Consider the following 19,809-nt stretch of genomic DNA (forward strand, 5'->3'; position numbering starts at 1 on the left):
GAAAGTTCTTCAGTTTTGACCCAGGGTGGTCGTGGTTTCCATGGCCGTTGTTGTTCTGAGCGATCTGCTGCAGTGCAGCGATGTTGGCTTGGCGTTCAGCTCTCTCGGCTTCTCGGTCTGCCATCATCATCTCTAGCATCTGCATCATGGCGTCTTGGTGGGCACTGCGGGTTGGTGGGGCCATCTGAAGATTGAGGTAGATGATAAGATAAGAGGGAATTTTCTATGGTTTGTTTGAGTTAAAGTTCAAAAAAAGTTTCAAAGGTTCAAAACTTGAAAACTTGAGTAGTGTTGAAAGGGTAAAACCAACAACACTTTTTCATTCATACCAAACATCTAACACACCGTTGGTTTGAAGAACCATTTATTCGCTCTACGATACAAGGGGATCCTGATACAACTCACACCTACTTAAGTGCTGGAGTGATACTACTCTTCTGGGTGGATTCTTCGTCTTCACAGGTGATGTGCTTGGCGAGAGGCGAGGGCGTGGTCCAAATCCCGGCGGGTTTTGTACTGCCTGAAATCCTGGTGTGCTACATAGGGGTTCATCTCCGTGTGCGGGGGTATGGTCATTTGTCTTCCCATGGGATCATGTCTTGGGTAGTAGATGAAGCGAGTGTTCTTGATCTTGTTCTCATTTTGTCCGCACAGACGGGAAATTGCTTCTTGCATAGCTCTGACTAGTCCTTCCTTCCAAGTGTTTCCCGTTACAGAAAACCAGATGGTTTCCCATACCGGGGCTCCAAGCTTTCTTCGTAGATCAGTAGAAACTTCCCACCGAGGTGGTTCTCCGGAGTGGTTGTTGAGGGGTATTCCGAAGAACTCGGGATACGGGTGGCCTAGATATTCCACTAGTTGCTTCAAATCCTTTTCGAACCTCAGGTCACCTCCGGGACCAGGCTGATAGAACTCCCATTGGTACTCCATCTGTGAGCAATTAGGATAACTAAGTTAAAGGAGTAGTCAAGTGTGCAAAATTTTATGTAGGCTTGCAAAGAAAAGTAGAGCATAGATTTCTCATTTTTGAAAACGGATCTCAAGGATAAGGGTGAGAATAAGTTTTCACAATTATTCATTTCATTGGTTTTTGAAACTAAGTTTTGCCGACGTCCATTCTAACTAGGGTCTCCTAAGGTCAAACAATGGCTCTGATACCAACTTGTCAACACCCGGATTTTTAAGTCCAGATGCCTGTTATGCCATACCTCGCAATCCCAGGAATATTGTTGTTGCGAGACATAACAGTTGAATATCATAAGTCATCATTCATTACATATCATAGTCGTCTTACAAATAGATCACATGATCCAATATTACAATAATAGTTGAACTATTGTTTCAACACACATCACAAATACATAGCGGAAGCGTAAAGATAAGGGACTCTCTAGTCCACAGGCCAACGCTTGACGTCAGGAGTAGTCCTAGTTGTCGTAGACGTCCTGCTGTCCATCCTCTTCATACTGCGGTTCCTCTTCATAGTCTGGCCATTTGAATAGCCAGGGACAAAGCCATGAGTACTTCAAAGTACTCGCAAACTAATACTAGTGTAAACACTATCAATTCTAGTAAGGGGATGCTAAGCTCTAGGTTTATTTGCATAAAGCCAAGTTTATTTCATAAACATTTAGTAAAGATGCTTGAATCGCTAGACTAACTCAAGTGGGAATATTAGTGTCATTCCCACAATTCTGTTGTTACTCCAATCAAAGTCACCATTTCAAATTCAAATCACAAGTCACCCTTCACATGTCACATTTTTGAAAATTTCTGATGACGAAACAGTATGGCCTTTCCAATCGTCCGTAACCGTGGACACGGCTATTCGAATAGTTCTACACTCTGCAGAGGTCGTACACTTGTGCCACAACATTTGCAATAATCCGTCAGGGTTAACTGGCCCTGATTTATCACACTCCGTGTGCGGACTACCAACCATAACCTTTCACTTACATACCCTAGTATAGGCACCTCTCCCCATGAGCTTGGCCTCCCAGTGAAGACACACCGTCAGCCTGGGAACTGCACAGGGCTTGGGCCGGACAGTTCACCTTAATCACGTCATTTCACAATAGTTCACTTTCAACGGAGGCAGCCTCGGCATAACCCCTATGACGCTTGTTTAGAGGGAACCCATACTAAGATACATAAATTTCTAGTTAAGCCCTTACCCATATTGGGTATTGTGGGGGTACTTTCAAAATTGGAATGGTATCGCATCCGAACCCAACCATCAGTTTTATATCAAAAATCACCATCTTCTCTTGGTCACATTCACCTTCAAAATCATTCAATGGAATGAACCCTCATTCCAAGGTTTCCACTTTATTTCAAAGTCACATGCTCCCATCTAGAGTAGTCAATTTTATTTGTTAGCACTAGCAACTAGTCATGAGGGGTGCTAACTAGCTTATAGCTTTTTAGGCTAATTGTGAGGTTCTTGTACTACTCCATACTAAATCAAGTGAATCATGAATCAAAAAGTAACTTTGATAAACAAAACTCAAAAACTTGTAAGGTAAAAGCTGGGGATAGGATCATTAAACATAAAGTAAAGTGTGATGAGGCCTTGCTCTTGTGGAGCTTTGCCTTAGGGTAGCTTGCAAGAATATTAGCTTGCAAGAGTATAGCTTGCATTGGTGTTAGCTTGCATTAATAATAGCTTGCCTTGGTTGGAGTAGTGATCAAAGTTCTCTTCTTCTTCGAAGTAGTCCTCCTCCTCCTCGATGTACTCCTCGGTACTAGCGTCTAAATACGAGTACAATACACACAATTACCACACAAGGCCTAAGTACTAGACTAAGCACACACATAAATTACTCTTACTAAGCTATCAATCAACATGCTTATTAGGTGAGTTGATTTAATTTTATTCTTAAGAAAAATAATTTCCTCTCATTATAAATATTAATTAGAGTTTCTATTTATTTCTTGAGAGAAAATAATTTCCTCCCATTAAATATTATTAAGATTTAATTTCCTTCATGAATAAGATGTGACCTAGGTTGACTAAAGTCAACCTCTTCACAAGTATAAATTGGGAAATGATTTAAATGAGGTACACCACCTCATGCCTTTTTACTACTCATGATTAATGATTTAATATCATCAACTAATTTAATATGAGCTTAAAATTGACCATAGTCTATACCCCATATTAACTTAGTTGAGGCAAGATTTAAATGAGACCAATACATCTCATAAGATTTAATAAGTAGCCTTGATTAATTTAAATACTACTATGAAAATGATTGAATATTTTTTAATAAGAACCTATGGATTATTACTACATGTGTCATCAATTCTCATTCAATCTCTTGGAGTAAGCATTTACATGAGAGGCTACACCTCATATAGTTTAACACCACATACTAATGATTTAAATGAGGTGTAGCACCTCATACCATTTAATTCTAACATGGTAAGGATCTAATATTATCAACAATTCATATGAGACCTAAATGACCAGAGTCTCTAGCTTATTTTGAATTGTTCATGACAAGATTTAAATGAGAGAAATATTCCCATAAGATTTATTAATAGTTTTGGACAATATCTTTGACTAGAAATAGCCATAAAGTCCTTTAATTAAACTAGGCCATGATCATTCAAGGTAAGCATGGCATATTTTTGCAGAAACAATTAGTGTAAGTGAAATGTGATTTATAGGAGTTGGAATCAACTCAAAAGCCTTTTTGGTTGATTTTTAAGAATTAATCTAAGTCAGAAAAGTCCCTGCCTTGTTATTTTTGTCACATTATTTCTATCAATAATCTAGGGTTGAGACCAGTGAGGTTGTTTAGATAATTTCCTCAGCTTTCCAAATATATAAAATTCATCGAATTTGGTTCAGTAGAATTGATTCTATTTAATTTTGAAAAAGGGTCCAGTGTTAAATTTGATTAAACCTAAAAGGTTTGAATTCAAACAATGGGCTCGCGCGGGAAAGTAAACGGGCTAGGGGAAAAACGAGGGAAGTGGGCCGGCCCAGCTAGCGCTTCACTCGCCACGGGCCGCCTGACAGGGGGTCCCGCACGTCAGTGACTGGAGTTTGCCGAAGCGGTACCTTGCGATGGTGGCCGTGCGATTAGATGCAGATCCGACGGAGGGGAGTCGTCGTTGTCGTCGTGGAGATGGAAGCTCGCCGGCGGCTCAGGTAGGGGGTCGGAGGGCGCGACAGGGCTTCAGCGGTCGACGGCGATGTTCCGTTCGAGGTTGTCGACGACGGCGGTGCTTCTCGAACAAGTCGCAGGTCCTGGGGTGGCTTCTAGCTCCGGCGGCTTCTGCGGCGGAGCACAGGCGGCGATAGTGCAATTGAGCGGCGGTGGTGCGCAATGTTGAGGGGAAAGGGTGCGAGGAGGCTCAGAGGAGGGAGGGAAATCGGATGGGGTGCTTGGTTGAGTCAAGGGAGCGCCCTATTTATAGAATCGAGAAGGGCCGTGGGCGCTGCGGTGATGTCAACGGCGAAGTCATCGTTCCAAAGCAGCGAAGGAGCGAGGAAGGGGCGCAGGAGGTGGGCGACGTCATGGCGGTACTTGAGCAGTAAATGACGTGGTACGGCGAGGTGTACGACGGTCGGGCGATGGCGCGTACTGTCGCGGCCGTGGCGGGCGGTCTTGTCCTCGCCGGCGGCCGTGGGCGCCAAGGCATCACGTGAGCGTGTGCGGCAAGCTACGCGTGGCAAGGCGAGTACCCTGGCGAGCGGAGGCTGTCGGCGGTGCCGTGGTATGGCGAGGCGACGCGTGGCCCGTGGCGTCCGCGGCGTGTACTGGCGCGACGTCATCGGCATCCTGGGCGATCCTGGGCGCGCGTCGTCCGGGTCGTGTCGGCGTCCTCCTTGACCATGGCGTGTACTGGAGTACTCAGGAGATCCATGGCGATCTAAATGACATGGTTGCCAGGGTTTTCGTGGAGGGAAAGAGAGGGAAAGGCGTCGAGGTGGAACGGGATCGGCATGGCCATGGCCAGCCGTGTTTTGGTAGTGTCCATGTCGATCTCTTGCATGGGCTAGGTAGGGTTGGGTCAGGGGAGTATGGCTGGGTCAATTGGTGGTCAAGGTTTGGCAGGATTTGATCACATTTTGAAAATTGTGAATCTTGCATATGTTTCAAGGTCTCCTCTTTGCTTGATCCTATCTCTTAATCCAAAAAGAATTTGGGGTGATGGTCTTTACAGAAAATGTTCACCTTTTTGAGTACTTGGATGACATGCAAAAAGTAGGATTCGTTTGGTTTAGAAATCTTGAGAACTAGAGGCTCAAAATGGTGACCAGACTATAAAAGTCCAAGGTGACCATGATCCTATGTGAGCTAAAATTTGAATTTGGATTTGGTTCAAATGGTATTTCCTTGCATCCCCATAGTTGTAATAACCATCAAATAGTATATTACAAGTAATGGTGAAGTCCAAAGGGTCTAGGGTCAAAATTTGCAAAATTGGCATAAGTGTGAGATTGTTCCTCATATTAAAAAGTCCTAACTTTAAATGATCATAGATTTTGATCCAAGGTGAATTTGGCATGGTTGTCCTTACAAAAGTTGTTCATCTTGATGTCCTCTTGGATGACATGCAAATAGTTGAGAGAGTTTAGTTTAAAAATCTTGAAATGCAAAGACTCAAAGTAGGGACCGAATATAAAAGACAGATTTGACCATTAATCTAGGTGTTCACAAATTGAGTTTAAATTTGATTTGATTTGTGTTTCTTTGATTCCAAAAGTTGTAATAAGTGATTAAAAACATAATACAACTAATGGTGATGGCCAAATTGGTCTAGGTCAAAGATTTGGAAAAATGGCATAAACCATATGTGAGGGTTTTATGATTTTCTAACTTTTATTCTTTTATTTTTATTTGCTTCATTTTGACAAAAGTGAGGTTTATTTGAGGTTAGATTGAGTGGGGTCAAGGTTTCAAACCATTTTAGGGCAATGGGAGTGCCTAGGTCAAATTTTAATATTTTGGCTAAGTGCCACATATGCCTCTATGCATATGTTTGATTTTACTTTGTTTATCACTTGAATTGGTTGATAATTACTTAGTTGGGTGTGTTGATGTATTTCCAATCATATCCCAAGGTCAACACTTAAAGTTGGAGCTTTTGCAACAAGTAGCCATAGGCTTGCATATGCCTTTATTATTTAATAACATTTCTTTTTATTTTGTTTTAAATAGATGGTGATAATGAAGATGAGGTTTATGTCTTGGTGGGGTTTACCATGGTTCATCACTATTTAGAGAAGAAAAATAGTAGGGTTCAAAATTTATATATTAGACCTATAGGCCCACATATGTCTTTTTCTTTTATCTTGGTTTCTCAAGATAGATCCAAATGATTTTTGAGAAGGTTAGGGTTTAGGGTTTTTCTTATTTGATTTCTTTCTCTTTTATTTTATTTGGTTGGTGATCTTCACTTGATCACTTTAAGGTTTTAGGGTTTATCACATAAGCATAAATACACTCATCATGGCAAAAACACTAGCAATAGCTATGAGCACTAAGCATAGCACTCTATTTAAGAAAAGTTTTTGTTGGTTCTCATTTTTGGAAAAGGAAATTCATTTTCTCTTTATTTAAAAATTTGGGGTGTTACATCATCCGTGGTCTTTCCGCCCCCATTCACCCTTTTCTTCGGGGACTACTTTATGTTTATGGTCTCCAACTTCACCACCTCACACCCAACTCTATCCTTCACATTTCTATCTTTATCACCCTCTGCGAAGCCTTCCTTGGTGTCCAGCCTAACTGGGCATTATGGAAGCGCATTTTCTTTTGTCGCCGTAATGGCTCTGCCAATGTCGCCTATAATATAGGCGGCGTTGTTATTTCTGTTCGCTCCTCTGTCAACTATTTCGACGTCAAACTCCCTGACTCCGTTCAAGGATGGCGCAAGAAGTGGTTGTACATTCGCGAAGAAAACGATGGCTGCGCCGAAGACAATATTCCTCCTTTTGACGGTGCCGAGAAAATCCTTCGTCGCCGTTCTTGGGACGCAGAAGCTACCGAGGAAGAAAGGTCTTCGACAGAGGCCCTGATGACTCGTATCCATGAGTTGCAAAATACTCGTGGAAAAGAATTATCAGGCATCCAAATTACAGCATACTTCCTTAGGACTAGGGTGCAGCCTCTTCAGGCTCGCAAAAACCCTTTCTGGAATTACGCTGGCGATGAAGACGCAGATCGCCTGTCGACGAATTTGGAAGTCAAGGATTTGGATAGACTTATCCGTAGGATTTCATCTCTCAAGAAGAAAGACTCCATCCCTTCCACTTGTCGCGTAAAACCATACAGCGCCGCCCATGCGCTTCCCAAGGTAAACATTGTCGTGTAATTTGTCTATTGCCTTGCTTTTCGTGTTGTTATTCACTTCTGATAAACTTTCCCTCTTTTTATACAGGATCATCCAAATCTTGTTTCACTTCCTCCTCTTCCTGAAGGTGGGGAGGTCGAAGAAAGGGCTGTTATCTCCGATGATAACCCAGATGCCCCCTCCTTTACAAATGAACCCGCGGAATCTCGAAAATCCGTGGGATCCGACGAAAAAGAGGATGTCTCTGAAGCCACTGCGTCGGCACAATCTCTTCCTCCCGCTGTTTCTCCAAGGAACAAGAGGAAAAGGGATGATGTCGAAGATTCCGGCACCTCCAAAGTCGACGAAGCTATTCCTTCGCACCAGAAGGCAGGCTATGATCCATACCTCGAATCTCTCATCAGTTCGTAAGTACCCTTTTTCTTGTTTACTTGTGCTCGAAGATTCTTGTCTATCTTGCTTTTTATATTGTCGACACTTGCTCGCAATGATGATGAAGAAGAAGTACCAACTGCTGTTGTGGCTGCTCGCACGAGCACGTCACACACATTAGTCGCCTCGGATACGCCAGTCGAGAGAGAAGAAACATCGCCTCCTCGACAGAATATCGGCACTGCCACTCCTCCGGCAAGCCCCCTTGTCCCCTTCTCCAAAAAGGGCAAGGGTTGAAATAAATCCAGAGCTTACTCTTCAGTCGAGTAGCTCTTCTAACCCTCTTTTGGATGATGTAAGTTGCTAAAACTCTTGTCGTTGTTTCTATTTGCTCTTCTGTGTCGTCATTTTTCTCATGCCAACATTTTCTTTCTTTGTTCCTTTTTAACAGCCTTTGATCAAAGAGCTTCTTCGCATCGGTGCCCAATTCGTTGGGTACCGTGATTACGCCAGCAAGAATGAAGGTACTGTTTGACTATTTTTTGCATCCTTTCTGCATGGCTTGTCGACGCTTATGGCCAATCTTTTCTTCCTTTTTCCAGAGAAACTGGCAGAAGCCAACGAACGTGCTGACACGCTTGCTCGAAAGTTAGAGCAATGTGAAGAGGCTCGTAAGAAGGCCGAGTCAGATGCGATTAAAGCTAGGCAGGAAGCTGACAAGGCCAAGTCTGATGCTGCTGGTGTCGAAGATCTTCGGAAACGTCTGCATGACGCCGAGACTTCGCTGAGTGATCACATAAGTGCGCAATCTGCTCGCGAAGCGGCGATCACCAAACGCATAAAGACACAAAGTCGTCGCTTCGTCGGTAAGTGTTTGCATCATTGCATACCCTTTGGGTTTTCCTTTTCTGCACTTATTTGTTGACAAAAATTTCTATTTTTATCTTGTTAGATAGGACCTCACAAGAATTTGAACTTGAGGATCCCGACAACGATGTTCTTCTTGACGCCGTTTCATTCCTTGAGTTTCACGGGACGGAAGCGCGTGAAGGCATGGATGAAGCCAGGGCGGGGTTGTCGAAGCTTTTCCCATACTTCTTCCCGAAGAAAGAGGAGCCCCCAACTTTTCTTGGTCTTGCCAAGTGCTTTAATCCTCCCGAAGATCTTGGGCTGAAGATGCGTCATGAGAACATGAAGATTGCCGTGGAAAGCACTGTTGCCCTAGTTGCTGACAGTCAACAAACTATTGACTGGGCCAAGGTTGGCGACACGGAGCAAATAGAGAAAGCAAGATGGCGATCCTTGATCAAGGCGGCGAAGCTCAACACAAAGAAGATCCTGGCCTATCTCGGGATCAAGCCATCTTCGACTCCTAGCTCTTCAAGACCGGAGGTCTAGTTTTTGCTTTCTTTATTTCCTTTGCTATTGTCGCCATTCTAGTCTTGGCGACAAGTTCCCTGCCAGTCCCTTAGGAGAACTTCTTTTGTAATGGCCATGTAAATTTTCTACAATCAATGAAATTCCTTTTGGTGCTATCTTTGATTCGGGGATTTTCTTTTCCAGTTGATATTTGATAATTATTCAACGAATCCTTCTTCTCTCGATGCTGCTCCCGCGTCTTCCTTGTCGAAGAAAATAAGGACCGATGACAATTGTCTTGAAGGTTCTTCCAGCACACCCTTGTCGGAAGATTTACAAGAACTTCGACAGCAACTTCAGTCCACAAAGAAACAATCGCTTATGCTTATGGAGCAATCTCGAGAATCTTCTCGAAGGGAGAAAATTGCACTTCAACAAGCTCAAGATGCCATGACTGAGAAGGACGCCGCTGTTACTGAGGCTGCTGCAGCTACGTCTCGAGAAAACTCTATGCTCCAACTCCTAATGGATGCTAGCTTGGATATGGCGGGTAAGTTTCCTTGTATTTGCCTTGCTTCTTCTTTTCCTTTGCTGCTTGCCTCTTTATTACCCACTGACTTGTTTTATGAAACAATAGGTTCTTTTTTGGATACTGCAACTGAAGATGAACGTGTCGAGGCTTGTTCCAATGTCCTTCTTCGGCTTGCGCGTGAACATGGGTCGACTTTTTGGGGCACGCCTGAACGGACTCGCCAAATCGTAAGATTTCAAGATCGCGCGCTTCAGGTTCGCGAGTATCTTGACTTCTGTACGAGGACTTTGTCTATGGTTTATAACTCTATGTTTCCTCGGAACATTCAACCAAAAACTCTTCCCGAGTTAGTAGAGAAGTTTAAGGATGCCCACAGGATCCATAACTTTGTCAAGGCTCAACTGGTGGCTGGTGCCAGATTTGCCCTTATCATGCTTCAGATCTGCCACTCGAAGCTTGATCTGACCCAAGTTGTTGAAAAAGTTCACGAGAAGGTACGGCGCCGAAGAGTTGGTGTCGATCGTATTAACACGAAGGTTTCACCTATAGCCGAAGAAATGATTGAAGACCTTCTTCGGATGGATGCCGACTTTTTTGCAGACGGTCATTATGCTGATTTTCTTGGCGCTGCCCCTGAGGAAAACAGAGTTACCCTTGATAATATATTGAATCAAGACTGATTATTTTCCTTTGGTAGATAATTTTCCCTTGTAAATCATGATTATGACTATATTGTGAAGCAATCATCATATGTCTATATTTGTCTAGCCCCCGAGTATTTTTGGTGGCTGCTCGCTGTATTTGTATGATGCGAGGTTTGAAACCAAGGCATTTATTTACTATGTAGTTTTGTCTGAAATCAGCCTCCGAGCTGCCTTGTTGAGTACTATTTTGTGTTTTTATTGACTCACGAAGTATGTTAATACTAAGGCGAGGTTTTTCTTTTTTCGAGCAACTATATTGGCATTCGTCGGGTCAAGACTTTGAGCATATCGATAAAAGGAAAGTTATATTGACACTATCTTTATTATATTGCAGCACCGCGAGCCCGCCTCATTAAAAACCTTCTCCGGCCCCACTCGGTGCCCCGAAAAAGGAAAAGAGTGCGTCTGAAAACTCGCGGGCGTTTCAGTACATTGTATGTTTACAGAGGAGACTATATTTCGGCTTCTAGGCGTAAAAGCGCCTGAGCTGTGCCACGTTCCAGGGATTTGGCTCCGCAATCCCTGTCTTCTTGTCTTTGATTCTCTATGCTCCTCCTTCGATAACCTCTGTGACGATGTAGGGTCCAAGCCATGGTGATTCGAGTTTTTCGTGACTTTTTTGATTTAGTCGCAAAACTAGATCACCGACTTGAAAAGATCTTGGCCGCAACCGTCGACTGTGGTAATTCTTCAGGTCCTGTTGATATTTGGCGACTCGTGACAGGACTTCATCCCGAGCTTCGTCAAGTGCATCGACATCATCCTGCAGTGCTTCTCTTGAGATTTCTTCATTATATTCGGCAACTCTTGGGGAATCATGCTCGATTTCTATCGGCAAGACTGCTTCAGCTCCATGGACCAGGAAAAACGGTGTTTCCTGTGTCGCTGTATTTGGTGTTGTTCGGATACTCCACAAAACGCTCGGCAACTCCTCCGGCCAAGTATGCCGAGCTTTTTCCAGTGGTCCTAGCAGACGTTTCTTGATGCCGTTGCAGATAATGCCATTGGCTTTCTCGACTTGTCCATTGGTCTGTGGATGTGCGACAGACGCAAAACTCAGCTTGATGCCCACTTCTGCGCAGTATGCTTTAAACTCCTTGGACGTAAAGTTGCTGCCGTTATCTGTGACGATGCTGTGAGGGACTCCAAATCTGAAGACGATGCTTTTCACGAACTTAATCGCCGACGCGCCGTCCGGTGAATTTATCGGCTTTGCTTCTATCCACTTTGTAAATTTGTCGACGACGAACCGAAGCATATACTCATAACCTCCTGGCGAAGCTTTGTGTAATTTTCCCACCATGTCGAGACCCCATTGAGCAAAAGGCCAAGACAATGGGATTGGCATAAGTTCTGCTGCAGGAGAGTGTGGCCTGGCGGCAAATCTTTGGCACGCGTCGCAAGTTCTCACTATTTCCTTTGCGTCTTCGATTGCTGTTAACCAATAGAATCCTGCTCTGAAAACCTTAGCCGCGATAGCCCGGCTGCTCGCGTGGTGCCCGCATATTCCTTCGTGCACATCTTTCAGGATGATTCTTCCTTCTTCGGGTGTAACACATCGTTGTAGCACGCCCGAAATACTTCGTTTGTACAGCTCCCCTTTTATCACAGTGAAAGCTTTTGATCTCCTGATTATTCGCCTTGCTTCGACTGGGTCGTCGGGTATCGTTTTCCTTAAGATATATGATATGTAAGCATGCATCCATGGAACTTGTACCATCATGACTAGCTCTTGTTCTTCTTCTTCCTCTGTTGTGTCCTTGGTGATACTCGAGGTTTTCTCTTTCTTCTCCTTCTTTGTTTTCACTGGCTTTGTTGATCTCTCGCTTATCTCTTCCCAAAACACGCCTGGAGGTATCGCGAGACACTGTGACCCGATGTTTGCAAGAACGTCGGCTTCATCGTTGCTCATCCTGCTGATGTGATTTACTTCGCAACCATCGAATAACTTCTCGAGCTCGTTGTACACCTCTTTATATGCTATCATACTTTCGTTGACTGCATCGCATTGGTTCATGACTTGCTGTGCCACCAATTGTGAGTCGCCGAAAATTTTCAGTCGAGTTACACCACAAGCTTTCGCCATCTTCATCCCGTGTATGAGAGCTTCATATTCTGCTTCATTGTTAGACGCGTTTGGGAACGTCATCCGCAAAACGTACTTCAGTTTGTCGCCTTCAGGTGATACCAATATTACGCCTGCTCCGGCGCCTTCCAATCTTTTGGACCCGTCGAAGTTCATGGTCCAGGTTCTCGATAAATCTGGGGGTCCCGTGTTTTGTAGCTCCATCCACTCTGCAATGAAATCTGGTAAGACCTGTGATTTTATTGCTTTTCTTTTTTCATACGTGATGTCCCGAGGGAAAGTTCTATTCCCCAAAGGGAGACACGACCGATAGCTTCTGGGTTGTTCAATATATTTGATAAGGGAGCCTCATTGACCACTATTATCGGGTGCGCCGAAAAATAGTGTCGCAATTTTCTTGCTGTCGTGAATACTCCATACGCCAGTTTCTGATATTGCGGGTACCGCTGTTTTGAGGGCGACAGTACTTCACTAATGAAATATACTGGCCTCTGAACTCCATGGAGTTTGCCTTCTTCTTCTCTTTCTACGACTAAGGCCGTGCTGACCACCTGAGGTGTGGATGCAATGTACAAGAGGAGAGGTTCTTTCTCTTTCGGCGCCACCAATATTGGTGGTGTCGAAATTGCTCGCTTGAGGCTCTCGAAGGCTCTGTCTGCTTCCTCGTTCCATTGAAATTTTTCCCCCTGTTTGATCAACGCATAGAATGGCAGCGCCTTTTCTCCTAGCCTGGCGACGAATCTGCTTAAAGCTGCGACTCGCCCCGTCAACTGTTGTATTTCTTTCAGCTTTGTTGGCTTTCTCATAGTGACGATGGCCTGTATTTTTTCGGGATTAGCTTCAATCCCCCTTGCCGATACTAAAAACCCGAGAAGTTCTCCTGCAGGAACTCCAAAAGAGCACTTTGTCGGGTTCAGCTTGAGGCAGAATTTGTCGAGGTTGTCGAAGGTTTCCTTCAGATCTTCGATCAGAGTCGACCCTTTCTTTGATGTTATTACGACATCGTCGATGTAGACTTGTACATTTTTTCCAATCTGTGTTGCTAAGCACTTCTGCATCATCCGCTGATATGTTGCTCCCGCGTTTTTCAGACCAAAGGGCATTGTTTTGTAGCAAAACACGCCATAAGGTGTGATGAACGCTGTTTTGGCTTCATCTTCTTCTTTTAACCTGATCTGGTTATAACCAGAATATGCGTCCAAAAAGGAAAGACGTTCGCATCCTGCCGTGGAGTCGATGATTTGATCGATCCTTGGGAGGGGAAAGTGATCCTTAGGACAATGTTTATTGAGACACGTGAAGTCGACGCACATGCGAAGGACTATTGTGTATTTCTTCGGCACCATCACTAGGTTAGCTACCCATGTGGCTTCTGTAGATATTTCTCTGATGAAACCAGCGTCTTTGAGTCGATCTATTTCTGATAACATTGCTTTGCGGCTAGGTTCCGAAAAACGTCGTAAAGGCTGTTTGACTGGTCTTGCGAGAGGATCCAAATTGAGGTGGTGCTCGGCGAGTTCCCTGGGTACTCCTGGCATGTCAGCTGGACACCATGCGAAGATTTTCCAGTGCTCACGGAGGAACTCGACGAGCGCGCTTTCCTATGCGACATCCATGTTTGTGGCGATGGACGTTGTTTTCTTAGGATCTGTCGGGTGAATCTGTACCTCTTTTGAATCCTTGTTTGTGTTGAAAGTTGGCTCCTTAGAAGATCTCCCTACCTCTGGCAGTACATCATAATCAGTGAACCGTGGTGCCGCGTATTCTGCTTGCATCCCGAAAGTTTCTGACAGTCGATGAAAATCCTTGTCGCATTTATCAGATAACGCGAAACTTCCTTTGATTGTGATAGGTCCCTTGGGCCCAGGCAACCTCCACAACAGATATGTATAATGCGGCACTGCCATGAACCTGGCATACGCTGGTCGTCCCAACAAAGCGTGATACTGCGACGGGAAATCCACAACTTCGAACTCTAGATTCTCTATCATGTAGTTTTCTCGGGTTCCAAACTGAACGTCGAGGTTGATTTTGCCCAATGGATAACTTGGCTTCTCTGGTGTAATCCCATGGAAACGTGTATCAGTTGGTTTCAGGTTTGCCAGGGATATGTTCATCTTCCTCAATGTATCTGCATACATGAGGTTTAAGCTGCTGCCGCCATCTATGAAAACTCTCGACACGTCAAAACCAGCAATTACGGCGGGTAAAATGAGTGCTGATTGCCCTGGTCGAGGGACTTGCTGCGGATGGTCTGCTATTGTGAAGCCGATGTCTTGCCCCGACCAATTTAAGTACTCGACTGTTGGTGGAGGCATCTTCTCTGCCATGAACACTTGTCGAGAGATTACCTTCTGCGCCCTGTTGGATGGCCTAGCTTTCTGAATCATCGAGACCACACCGTTAGAGTTAGGATCAACATATGGAGGTGGGTGTGGTGCTGCCGCTATTCTGAGCTGATGTCGATTTTCGTCGGTAATTGCGGGAGGAGGTGGAAGGTGGATCTCACTCCTTGGCTCCCGGGGGTTTCTGTTGTTTGCTTGAGCATTTGCAATTCCTGCGGCTCGTAGCATTGCCTGAAAATTACGGCAGTCTTTCTGAAGATGTCCTGACTGCCTTTTTCCATTGTTGTCGAGGTAAAAGTGCATTTGACATGGACCGTTCATCATCTCCTCGGGAGATACGTAAGGTCTTTGAATCCTGGGTCCACTATTTTGCCTGTTGCCGCGAAAATCACCTCTATTGTCGCCTTGTTGCTCATTACTCCTTTGATAATCATCTCGACTATTTCCTCCAGGATTTCCTCGAAAACCAGCTGATATATGGCCGGGAGCATCGTTGTTGTAGAACTGGCGAGAAAATCGCCTTCTATTTTGATAATTTCGACCACGATCCTCTTCTGGCGACCTGTGTCGCTTGTTGTATATTGCGTCTTCACCATCTGCCCATTTATTGGCTATCTCCATGAGTGCTGATATGGTCTTAGGGTTAGTTCTCCCTAAGTCCTCGATGAAATCTGCTCGGCGAACTCCTGCCACAAACGCATCTATTGCCCTCTCGTCAGATATATCTTCTGCCGAGTTCTTTATGATGTTCCACCGCTGTATATATTTCCTCATCGACTCGTCGTGTTTTTGTCGACATGCCCTCAACTCTTCCAACGACGCAGGTTTCTTGCAGGTGGATCGGAAGTTTTTCACGAAGATATCCTCAAAGTTATCCCAGCTGTCAATGGAATTTAGGGGGAGTTTCTTTATCCAAGATCTCGCGGCACCGCTCAGGTGAACTTGAATACTTTGCATAGCTGTTGCTCTGGTTCCTCCTACCAGCTTCACCATCTCGAGATAATCTACGAGCCAATCCTCAGGATCTTGCAGGCCGTCGAATTTCTTGAAATTTTCGGGTAGCTTGAATCCTTTTGGGACTCGAGTCTTTCGAACTCTTCTCGTGAAACATGGGAGTCCACACATATCTTCGTCGGCAACCTCTGGTGAGTGCTGACGCTCCCTTCTTTCTTGTCGTGCTTTGTCCACCCTTACTTGGACTGCTGTGTCTCTCGCTCCACTTGTCCTTGGGGGATCTTGGACTGCTGTGTTGGGTCGTGGACTATTTTGCCTAGGATTTTCTTCGGGAGGCGTTGTTGCAAACGCTGTTCCCATTACGCCTACTCCAGCCATCGCCATATTGAACAATGGTTCTCTCGGGTCCCCGGGAGGTGGTCTAGACGCCAAGATGTACGCTTGTGTTGCCATGTAACCTGCTTCTGGCGTTTTTGGGATGATATTTCCTCTTTCATCAATCGACATAAAGGACATGTCGAGATTTTGGATTATGTTTCCTCTTTACGCTTCGGGTATGTTTTGCAGCCGAGACATTGCTCTCCTCCGAGCTTCTCTGTGACTATCTCCCGTATTTCCTGAAAGGCGACTTAAATCTGCTCGGCGTCTGCTTGATGCGAGGCTGCTTCTTTCCTCCTATTCGGGGATGTCTGTCTGTTTTTCCAACTCTCTCGCTTACTCGAGCAAGTCTATATTGATATGCTTGAAGTTCTTGTACAGTAGCAGTGGTGGTCATAGGTTCTGAACCATCCATGGCTTTCGCAGCCCTATCCCACGCTTCTTGCGGGAGCTGTACTCTTGCGCGGGTTGAGGATCCGGCATACTTGGTGCCTAAGCCATGTCTGAGATCAGCGGGATCGATGTATGGATTTCCCAATTCGTCGAAAGCCTCTGACGTTTGTTGTTCTGATGTACCTGCCCCTTCTACCACATAGATCTGATGATATTTTGCGCATTGATTTTTATCAGGATTGGTGACACCATCACATAGAGTGGTGAAGACCTTTCCGATGGCAGCAGATTTGTCGATGAAGTGGAAGTTGTCGACGCTGTCGGAGTCGCTGCTTATAAAGGAGTCCGCAGACGACTCGAAGGATGTGTTGCTGAAGATCTTAGCGAGCTTTCCGCTTGCCTTGTTGTCGACGAAGTATGGCGACGAAAACTCCTCGTCACTCGACGAAAAGTTAGAATCGACCAGCTGAAAATTCCGACGAGATCGGAACTTCGAGACGGTAGGATCCTTCCTTGTTGACGCCAAATCGGAATTCTCCGAACGTCATGATGATGGGCTCCTCCGGATAGGCACATGCATCCATACGGGAGGGCGGGTGAGGAATAAAATTGAATAGATCAGTTTTTCCCTTGTTACCTCGATCCATCGCGTTGCTTGCTGTCGACGAAGTTGAAGATCTTGAGCGTGCCATCGAGATCAGCTCCTTGCAACCTCTAATTCCCACAGACGGCGCCAATTGACAAAGGATTAACTTGTCAATGCCTACAGATTGTAGACTAGGGTTTTGCTAGAAGTAGAGGGCAAGTAGATCTCGAAGGTTTAGGCGAAAAGTACTCGACGATTATGAAAACTAGGGTTGTGTTGACAGTAAATTCGATCCTTTCTTTGTCCCTCGACTCCCCCTTTTATAGGAGGTGGAGCCGAGGGTTTCGTATTGTACAAGTTACAGAGTCCGGGACGGTTTCTAACTCATCCCGCCAAATTACAAATAACACTTCCTATTACAATTCTAACTTTCCTTAATACATCTTGGGCTCCCGAATCTTCTTATTCTTCGGATAGTGGGCCTTCAGTAAATCCCGGGTACTATCTATGGCAGGCCCATTTGGGAGGCCTATGTCACCAACACACCAAGGATCTTCCAAGAAAGTGACAAGCTCCGGATGTGGACTTCCTATCAACCTTGTCGCCCGCCCAATCGGAGTCGGTTAAGCCAACCAAAGCAAAGTCCGTGTCCCTTGGGTACCATAGTCCGAAGTGTGGGGTATCAACTAAATATCTAAAGATCCTTACCGTGCACACATACCAACGCTTAACATTATATCCGGGCGAGAGGCACAAAGGTAAAGAAGCGAACCTATCATCGAACGGTAGAGCTTGGGATCCACCATCTTGCCGGTCTCGTCAAGAGAGAGTTGACATTTGAGATGCATTGGAGTTCCAATTCCCTTGGCGCCCTTCATGTCGAAGCGGTTGAGCATGTCTTGGAGATACTTTGCTTGATTTATGAAGGTGCCTTGTTCCATTTGCTTGATCTCAAACCCAAGGAAGTACTTAAGTTCACCCATCATTGACATCTCAAACCTATTTGTCATCAACATAGCAAACTCATCATTGAATTTTGTGTTAGTCGAGCCAAATATGATGTCATCTACATAGAGTTGGCATACGAAAAGCTCCCCATTGACTTTCTTAGTAAAAAGAGTGGGATCGATTTTTCCCACTTCGAAACCACGGTCTTCAAGCAACTCCTTTAGATGCTCATACCAAGCTCTAGGAGCTTGTTTGAGTCCATATAGGGCCTTTTTGAGCTTGAAGACATGGTCCGGAAAATGGGGGTCCTCGAATCCCGGGGGTTGCTTCACATACACCTCCTCATGTAGAGGACCATTAAGAAAAGCACTCTTAACATCCATTTGTTGCAACTTGAAGCCATGATGTGAGGCAAAGGCCAAAAGGATACGGATGGACTCAAGCCTTGCAACGGGTGCAAAGGTTTCACCAAAGTCCACTCCTTCGACTTGATAATAGCCTTGTGCCACCAATCTTGCTTTGTTGCGGATGACCATGCCATGTTCATCTTGCTTGTTCTTGAAGACCCATTTAGTGCCGATAACATTGCGGCAATGATCGGGTCGCTTCATGAGAGTTGATACGTCTCAAACGTATCTATAATTTCGTATGTTCCATGCTACTTTTATGACAATACTCGAATGTTTTATACATACTTTACATCATTATTATACATTTTCCGGCACTAACCTATTAACAAGATGCCGAAGCGCCAGTTGCTATTTCTGCTGTTTTTGGTTTCAAAAATCCTACAAAGGAAATATTCTCGGAATTGGACGAAATCAACGCCAGGGTCTTATTTTTCCACGAAGCTTCCAGAAGACCGAGGGAGAAACGAAGTGGGGCCACGGGGCGCCGCCACACTAGGGCGGCGCGGCCTAAGGGGGGCCCGCGCGGCCCTAGCGTGTGGGGCCCCCGTGACTCTTCCGACTCCGCCCTTCCGCCTAATTAAAGCCTTCGTCGCGAAACCCTTTGTACCGAGAGCCACGATACGGAAAACCTTCCAGAGACGCCGCCGCCGCCAATCCCATCTCTGGGGATTCAGGAGATCGCCTCCGGCACCCTGCCGGAGAGGGGAATCATCACCGGAGGGCTCTACATCATCATGCCCGCCTCCGGATTGATGCATGAGTAGTTCATCCTTCGACTATGGATCCATAGCAGTAGCTAGATGGTTGTCTTCTCCGCTTGTGCTATCATTGTTTAGATCTTGTGAGCTGCCTAACATGATCAAGATCATCTATTTGTAATGTGATACGTCTCAAACGTATCTATAATTTCTGATGTTCCATGCTAGTTTTATGACAATACCTACATGTTTTGTTCACACTTTATATCGTTTTGATGCATTTTCCGGAACTAACCTATTGACGAGATGCCGAAGTGCCAGTTCCTGTTTTCTCGCTGTTTTTGGTTTCAGAAATCCTAGTAAGGAAATATTCTCGGAATTGGACGAAATCAACGCCCGACATCTTATAATTCCACGAAGCTTCCAGAACACCAAAGAGGGACCAGAGGGGAGGCCCAGGGGCCCCACACACCATGGCGGCGCGGCCAGAGGGGGGGCGCCGGCCTACTGTGTGGGCCCCCCAGAACCCTTCCGACTCCGCCTCTTCGCCTATTTAAGCCTCCCTGACCTAAAACCTCGAGACAAAAAAGCCACGATACGAGAAAAGTTCCAGAGCCGCCGCCATCGCGAAGCCAAGATTCGGGGGACAGAAGTCTCTGTTCCGGCACGCCACCGGGACGGGGAAGTGCCCCCGGAAGGCATCTCCATCGACACCAACGCCATCTCCATCAAC

The sequence above is a fragment of the Lolium rigidum genome, chromosome 3 (genome assembly GCF_022539505.1).
Source record: "Lolium rigidum isolate FL_2022 chromosome 3, APGP_CSIRO_Lrig_0.1, whole genome shotgun sequence".
NCBI classification, from domain to species: domain Eukaryota; kingdom Viridiplantae; phylum Streptophyta; class Magnoliopsida; order Poales; family Poaceae; genus Lolium; species Lolium rigidum.